This window comes from Armigeres subalbatus, chromosome 3, assembly GCF_024139115.2.
Source record: "Armigeres subalbatus isolate Guangzhou_Male chromosome 3, GZ_Asu_2, whole genome shotgun sequence".
In the NCBI taxonomy this organism is placed as follows: Eukaryota; Metazoa; Arthropoda; class Insecta; order Diptera; family Culicidae; genus Armigeres; species Armigeres subalbatus.
This window is the reverse complement of record NC_085141.1, coordinates 339,223,183-339,231,433: the sequence shown is the minus strand read 5'-3', so window position 1 is coordinate 339,231,433 and position 8,251 is coordinate 339,223,183. Positions and strand designations below refer to the sequence as shown.

Sequence of the window (8,251 nt, the reverse complement as noted above, 5' to 3'; positions counted from 1 at the left end):
AACAACTTATCGAAACAAGATTTTTGTTTTATACATGCCTTCTTCTTTTCTCTCGTTTCTTCTCAAATTTTATAAGTCTCTGATATGCATTACACTCTTAAAAATAAATTGTTCAAATTAGTAGTCCAACAAATTGGAAGATTCAACAAATGGTATCCAGTGCGTCAATGCTTCTGAGAATTACATTCTAACTAATTGACACAATCCACGCACTTCTACACCAAGGGACCAAAATTTCAAACTAAAAATTGGGATCCAATATCTGTAGGACAGGAAAACATACATATTGAATTACAAGAAAAACATTTCTTCCACTGAAAAATGTTTTCGGAACATTGTTTATTAGCCAATCAAAGTAGCAGACTCTTAGTATAAAAAAAGACTCCCTAATCATTTTTTGAAAATGTATTGATAAATACGTAATTAAATACAGTTTTGAATGATCTTTTTGTGTGCACATTGTATTGCTTCGAAAATTTTAGTTTACATGAAATATTTGTACTTTAAAAACAGTGACATTGTAACGGTGTCGCGTTACGAAAATAGTCGTATAATTGATACAAGACAAAAGGTACAAACATTGGAAAAGTAATATTTCGGATTCTCTTAGTACTCGTCAAGAGCTTTCTTTTCATGTATTAAGATCCAAAATCGGACCATTTTCCATGGTACAAAAATATGGTGTCGCGTTACGCGAATTGAATGTGCTTCTGTAATAAGGGATAAAATGCTTTCGGTTTATTGATACAGTATCACAATGGTTTCTTTCAAGTAATTTAGGGCTTGTACATGAATAGCGTAACAAAATTGGGGGTGTGTCATTTGCAGCCCCCTGAAACGGCTGTCATCTGATGCATACAATGTGATTGAAGCCGAAAACTTGGTGATAAACTTGGTGCTAGCTGTCAAGCGGTGGCTTTAAGCACGGAACACAGTGACTCATGCGACAATATCGCTCGAGGGCAGATTTAATTCGAATAAAAAATAAATAAACAGTATTTTTATTTGAAGCTCGATTTTAAGCTGTTGTTAAAAGAAAAAGCCACCATCTAAAATATGTTTAAAAACTTTATTGCAATTATCTCTGATTCGTTCATTTCAGATACACATGTTTCGATATAACGCAAAAGTTATCATCACTGTCTTTGTCACAATAACAAATACCAAATTAATAATAATAACAAATTTGTCAAGTCTGCCTGATACCCATGTCGATATCTAAACAGTTTGATAGATGTCTGAAATAATTAGACAATATTTGGCATTGTGATAAAGAGTGGACCTTTAATTCCTAATGAATATTTCTATTTGAAAACCAATTTTTTTGCAAGTAGAAAAAATGAGACTGCAAACCAATTAACTGATTGATCAGCAGTGATTTATTTTTCCTTCACATTTTAGAACACTATTCTCGTTGGAATCTGAAGCAAAATAATGTTTGAATTTTGTTTAAATAAATAAAATAATTATCTTGCTGCTCAGAAATGCCGCGTTATTGCAAAGTGCATTGATCCGAATTCTGTAGTAAAAATAACGTTTTCAATCGCCAAAACATAAAAGAAATATTTGAATCTCGTGATTCAATCTGCAGAAAATAGAACAAAGCTGTGCAACAGTTTTGAGCTTTTGAATCTGAACTTAAACTAATCTAGGGCAGCTGCTGAGAGATGCATGTCTTAGATTCATATTAAAATTAAATGCCCAATTTGATTCACTACTAAACTGATTTAATTCTAGGTTACCTAGGACTCTTATGGGCCAAACACAATTGGTACGTTTGCGTGCGTTTTGACAGTTTTTCCATGGGAAAACTGTCAAAACGCACGCAAACGTATCAATTGTGTTTGGCCCATTAGGGTCTGTCTCATTTGGAGAATTGAACTTAAAAGTGACAGTTCGAAAATTAGCAAATAACCCGGTCATAAGAATGGCTGGTGCTCCTCAGCAATTCAAATAAGACATCGATACAAAATGATTCGAAATCTGTCAAAAGTAATCTTGCTCTGCGAGCTGGGTTATTCGATAATTATTGGAATGTCACTTTTAAGTTTAATTTCAGTTTAATTCTCCAAATGAGACAGACCCTTAAGATTAAACAAAATATATTTTAGTTACTAGATAAAGATTGTCGCTGTCGTCGCTGTCCGGAACATCTTTTGCTGGCGAGGATAGGGGAGCTAAATGTCAAAGAAGGAAAATCCATACGATTTGACAGGTATGTACCACACATGTTTCGGACAGCAGAAAAAAGGGAACCGAAGCGATAATCTTTATCTAGTACACTAAATTAATGATTTCGTGTGTGTTACTTCTACGTGAAGTTAAACGATTTACAATGATTTGGAAATGCTAATATCATCTTCCAAACTTGGACGTACATGTTCATGATAGCATTAGAGGCGAAAGTATAGAATTGATAGTTCCGTTAGGATACGGCAGGCATGAAGAATGTTTTTATAGAAGTCGATTTGAAAGCGAGCGGAGGGCAATATTTGTGATGGCACATATCGCACGACCTTCCTTCTGCCAAGCTCCCGTGGAATATTATGAACGACGGAGTATTGCGCTTAAGTCTCCCGGCCGGTGTGAAAATAGAAGGCTTCGCGGATAACGTAATGCTAGAGGTAACATGAGACACTGTCGACGAAGTCAGATTAAAGGCTTCATACGCGATTGGCAGAGTGGAGGAATGGCTCAACTCGAGGCGGTTGTCCCTTGCACACCACAAGATGGAAGTCGTGGTGGTGCATAACCGCCATGGGTTGCAGCAAGCGAGAATAAGAGTGGGGACCTGCACAGTTAACTCCGTGAGGTCTCTTAAGTATCTGGGCGTGATGATCGACGATAAGTTCAATTTCACTAGCCACGTCGATTATGCATGTCAGCGGGCTTCATTGGTGATAAAATTTTTATCACGCATGATGTCCAACAGATCGGCGGCGCATAGTCAAGTGCGTAGGTTGATAGCGGGTGTATCATTGTGTATCATCCGCTATGGCGTACCGGCATGGGCCGTAGCACTAAAGGCCGAATACACTGGCCAGTGGAGATATATCAGCTTCCACACTGATATTCTTCCCTCCCCCTTCATACGGGAGCTTGGCAGAAGGAAGGTCGTGCGATATGTGCCATCACAAATATTGCCCTCCGCTCGCTTTCAAATCGACTTCTATAAAAACATTCTTCATGCCTGCCGTATCCTAACGGAACTATCAATTCTATACTTTCGCCTCTAATGCTATCATGAACATGTACGTCCAAGTTTGGAAGATGATATTAGCATTTCCATATCATTACTTTATCTAGTAACTAAAATATCTTTTGATTAAACTCATAATCGGCAAAAATTCAAATGCAAATTCAAATGCGACATGGGCAGTATAGTTAGGTTTCTCGTCAGCCAAAAAAACCTTTCCGGTGCATGATCATTGGCAGTTCGATAGTTATTATTTTTCATCTCCTGACTTTTACGCTAAGTCCATTATGCTTCCAAAAACTATTATTTTGTCAACACACAAATGGTCCAGTTTAAAGCAAAATTTTATCCAGAATGCGATATCCACTTCCAGTTGGATCAGATCAAATATAAAGGAAAAAGGTTCCAATAGTGTTCCATAAAACACCTGTCAATGACACGTACATGTACACGTAGATTAATTTATCTAAGTTTGTAACCAAAGAGTTTATGTGTCAAGATCAAATAGATGAATTGATTTCGTCAACTGAAAAGTAGGTGTGCTGTCTCATATTTCATAGTGGCAGTTCAATAATTATCGAATAACCCAGCTTGCAGAGCAAGATTACTGTTGATAGATTTATGTTTTAATGGTTTCGGGGGGTGTATCAGCCTTTTTTAACACTGGGTATTTATTAAATCTTCGAACTGGCACTTTCAAGTTTAATTCGGTAGATGAGACGGACCTTAACTAATGTGTGTTTTCATTCGAATTCTGATAAACTTATTTCACTGAGAACAGACGTGGATGCTCGAACAAAATTTCGTTGAAATCGTGTGTAAAGATTTAAAACGCGCCTCAGCGCCGCGAACGCAGGCTGCCCGACATAAAAGCTCAATCTCACTAGCGTCGGCTAGCACCCCTGTAAAAATCCCATAATGCTCGGTGAAACAATTTATAAATTCGTCGGATCCAAGATCGGTCGATGCTACCGACGAGAACCGATTTAGTCTGCACGGAAGAAATAAACTACCCAATAGTGAGTTTAATTCACCCAACCTCGAACATCCGTACGGGAAGCCAAAATTGAGTAAGTAGGGTCGAAGTAGTTTGCCTTTACTCCCATGTTAAAAAAGTACCCAACGGAAAATTTATTGACCCAAATTTAAGTTTAATTCACTCAATTTCGACCTCAGGTAATAAAACTCAAAATTGGCTTCCCGTATTGAACTGGTGACGTTGGATTGTTTGGCTCTTTTGTTTTTGACAACAAAAGAAAGAGTGGATGAAAGAGAAGAGAAAAAATAACTCAAAAGTAAGTTTAAAAATACTCAATTTTGGGTACTTTTTTTCTTCCGTGTGGGGGGAAGTCGGGAAGATTTTTCATGGGGTTCTATTTCTTCATGCAACCTTTATTCGTCAATAATGATAAATTCATGAGGATTATGATGATCGATGCGATGTCAAGCGACACAAGACAATCGTCAAATAGATTGCACCTTACCAGAACATGTTAAGTTGTGGCGACTATCGAAATTAATTTATTGGCTTTTTTCGGTAATAATTTCGGCTGATTTCGATGATAATTATGGATAAATGACGAAAACAGAGCAATATAACTTAAGTTATTGAAATTTAAATTTTCACGGTCGAAATCATTTTGCGATCATTAAATACCCGCGCGAAATGTAATCGGTGCAATATGAACGGAGCTTTAAACTTCAAGAACAGCACTAGCGCCACACCATGCACCTTTCAAAATGGTTAACGTAGAAAAAAGGCAATATAGAACTTTTCAGTGTAAAAAAAAACTCACTTCTAGGGGGATCGATCGTCTGATCACGTACTTAAAAACCGATCCGGGTCATACTTGGGTGTGACCAATATAAAAATAGGAAAACCCATTACCATTTAATTTGTTTCTAAAACTGAATATGTGATACAAATGGAATTGGTTCAGTTCTATATTTGTGCCGGTTAGTCCCTCAAACTTTGATAACTGAAACTCCAGATCGTAACCACCAACTCGAACTACATTCAACGATAGATAATGTGATAATATTCTGTGTCTAAAATAACATGTCGCATCGAAATCGGCTGAAATTACGTATTCTATCAACGATAAACATGTTTGCGTAACGCGACACCATTTGCAGGAGACTGTTTGTCGATCAGCGTAACGCAGCGGTGTTCATATCAGTTCAGTTATTTTCATTATAATTTCCGTTTTTTCCTGCGATTTTAATTCACAGCCTCATTTCTGTTGATGTATACGAGAAATGCTTAGAATAAATCGAGACTCCAAACCGTATACCAGAGCTGAAAAACGCAATTGCATTTCAAAATGCGAAAAAGTGCAATTCAGCGATGGTGTCGCGTTACGAAATGCAGTGCGCTATATTTATCATAGGGTAAAGTGCCCAATAGTGGACCCCCAACCAATAGTGGACCCTCCAGCCATTTTTGCATTATTACAGCACAATGTAAACATTTTGCTATGAAATTCCATCGGGAGAACCTACCTTACAGTCTTATGATTTGATTACATGCATTGGAAATGCTATGGAAACTAAATTTAGATGATTTTTTACAATTCTATAAAAAATAAACACGAGAGTGTCCATTATAGGAATATTTTGGGGGGTCCATAATAGGGAAGAAGAACGTTTCGAAACGGAACATAAAAATCAAATGAAGTGTCGACTATGGGGAAGCAATTTCCTATTATGGGCCCCCAGGGGGTCTACTATAGGGCGAATTCAGTCAGACTTTGAAATGTTAATTTCAACGAATAACGTCGAGTATTTGAGTGTTTCATGTATGTATCGTGAAGAGGAGATGCAGAGCTTGGTATTAGATATCACGCAAAATAAATATTTTGAAAATTTCCACTCCTTATGCCAGGAAGAGCAAAATTTCGCTACTAGGGGGTCCACTATCGGGCATTTTACCCTATTCAAAGCGAAAAATCTCAAAATGAATATACTATCAGAAAGGAAATTTAGTGAGGATAATTTTACACCTGTTTAATCATATTTCCCCGAGGCTAATTTTCGAATGCAAACCTAATTGCTCGCTGAGAGTCGGCTCCTCATGGTGTCGCGTTACGCTGGAATGTGTCAATTACCTATTTGTAAAATCAAAAATTCGACCGGAATAACCGTTTGAAAGCAGAATTCTGTTCAATGCGATTTAACTCATCAAAATGAATAACCCGATACTTACGCTTATGTGTTTTGCCGTAAAATCCGCTTCCAGCCTCAGGTAATACGGGAACAGTGTATTTGCTTTTATTGATTGGATGAACAAAATTAAAGAAGAGTTGAAGGAATTGTCATCAGAGTCAATTAGACGTAGGCTACAAACATGTTTATGCTTTTATGAAATCTTTCTATTGGTATTTATTTTGTCTGTCCGTTTGAAGTTTTGATAAATAAATATATTCACTACTCATCTGTCCCTAGTTGGAATTAGTTCGTTTTTTGGTTTTGTTGCTCGTATTATGAATGTGCGCTTTCCAAGCATTTTGTATTCTATGTTTTTGTAAATATATCTTGTCTGAATGAATTGCAGTGTCTTTCTATTTTATCTAAATAATATGTTCAGCATTGGCGCCGTTTTCTGGTAGAGAACTTTTTACACTTTGAAAGTGGATTTGCTCATCCAGCGGCACGGTTTCATCGCAAAAATCGTTCCCATTTTCTAGAGCGGGAATGCTCAATCCGGAGAATGTGCCTGCTGGTAACCTGTGAGGGATGAAAAAATAAAAAAAAAGTTGAATTATCAAGCATTTCTTTTGAGTTCGTTATTCTATAAGAGCATCATTATCGGTCGCGGGCATTTTAATCACCCGCGCAGCGCTGTCATTTTAGTTTCGTCACTCGTTTCCGTATCGGTCACTATTTTCGGCTCTCAATTTGGTTGCTGTATTCCGTACCGGTGACGTTTGACAGTTGACTGTTCATCAAATAGCAGCGCTCTTATTGCGCTACCAAATTTGGTCACCTGTCAGTCGCGCTACTGTTATAGCAGCGCGTTTAGTATCGACCGGTGAAGTGTCAAGTGATGATACTGCGCTACCAAACGGCTTAAACTCACCACCGGTAATCTTGCTCTAAAGAATAGTTAAATCGAATTATTAATTGTCTCAAATTGAAATAAAATGTTTTCTAAAGTCTATGATGCTTTCAATCTACTCCCAATTGGTCGACGTACCAAAATTACTCATTATTAGCCCAAGGTATCTCTTTTCCAAGATCTTTTCCAATATCTACGATACTTCAAACAGTTCCTGAACTCAGATATTAATATTCAAATCGGTCAACAAAAATATCTACGATGTCCCCACTAGTTTTATGAGTTTGAATAGCTCCAGGGTTCCTCATTACACCATTACAGACACACCACAGAATTCGTTCGATATAAACGACATTCCAAACTATCCTAGAGTACTGATTTGAATATTCAAATTGATCGACATGGAGATTATCCATGTCTCAAATATTTTTTATGAGTTGTAATAGCTCCACGGCGTAGGATTGCCAATCCGGAGATGGCGAGTTCTATTATCGGTCCGGAGTAAGATGTTTTCGGGTTGGAAACTTTTTCGACACCCTGAGCATAGTGTATCTATTGTACTTGCCACACAAGATACATACCCATGCACTGGTGTCCATAGGAAAGGTTCCAATTAACAGCTGAGGAAATGCTAATAGAATACTAAGTTGAAAAGCAGGCAAAGTTCAAGTTGGAATGTAGACCCATAGAAAAAAGAGAAATAAGAATAGCATATAACGGGATATCGTTACACCATTATAGAAACATCACAGAATTCGTTTAACATCTACGACACTTCAAACTGTCTTCGAGTGCAGATCCTAATATTCAAAACGATCAACATGAAGATCTTCGATGTCTGAACAATTTTTATGAGTTGGAATAGCTCCATGAGACTTCATTACAGCATTATAAATACATAACAGAATTCGTTGAACATCTATAACACTCCAAACTATCCATGAGTTCATTTCATTTATTCAGACTAAGGCCGAAGTGGCCTGTGCGGTATATAAGAG

The 8,251-nt window shown here is 37.3% G+C and overlaps 1 protein-coding gene across 1 annotated transcript in view; it reads right to left on the bottom strand.

Moving 5' to 3' along the window:
• Positions 1-6,556: 6,556 nt before the first annotated feature.
• LOC134222773 (protein sax-3-like) overlaps positions 6,557-8,251 on the bottom strand; it is a 121,824-nt gene continuing 120,129 nt past the window's right edge. The window contains exon 11 of the mRNA XM_062701929.1: positions 6,557-6,922. The gene's annotated coding sequence lies outside the window, so the exon portion shown is untranslated. The remainder of the gene's footprint in view (positions 6,923-8,251) is intronic.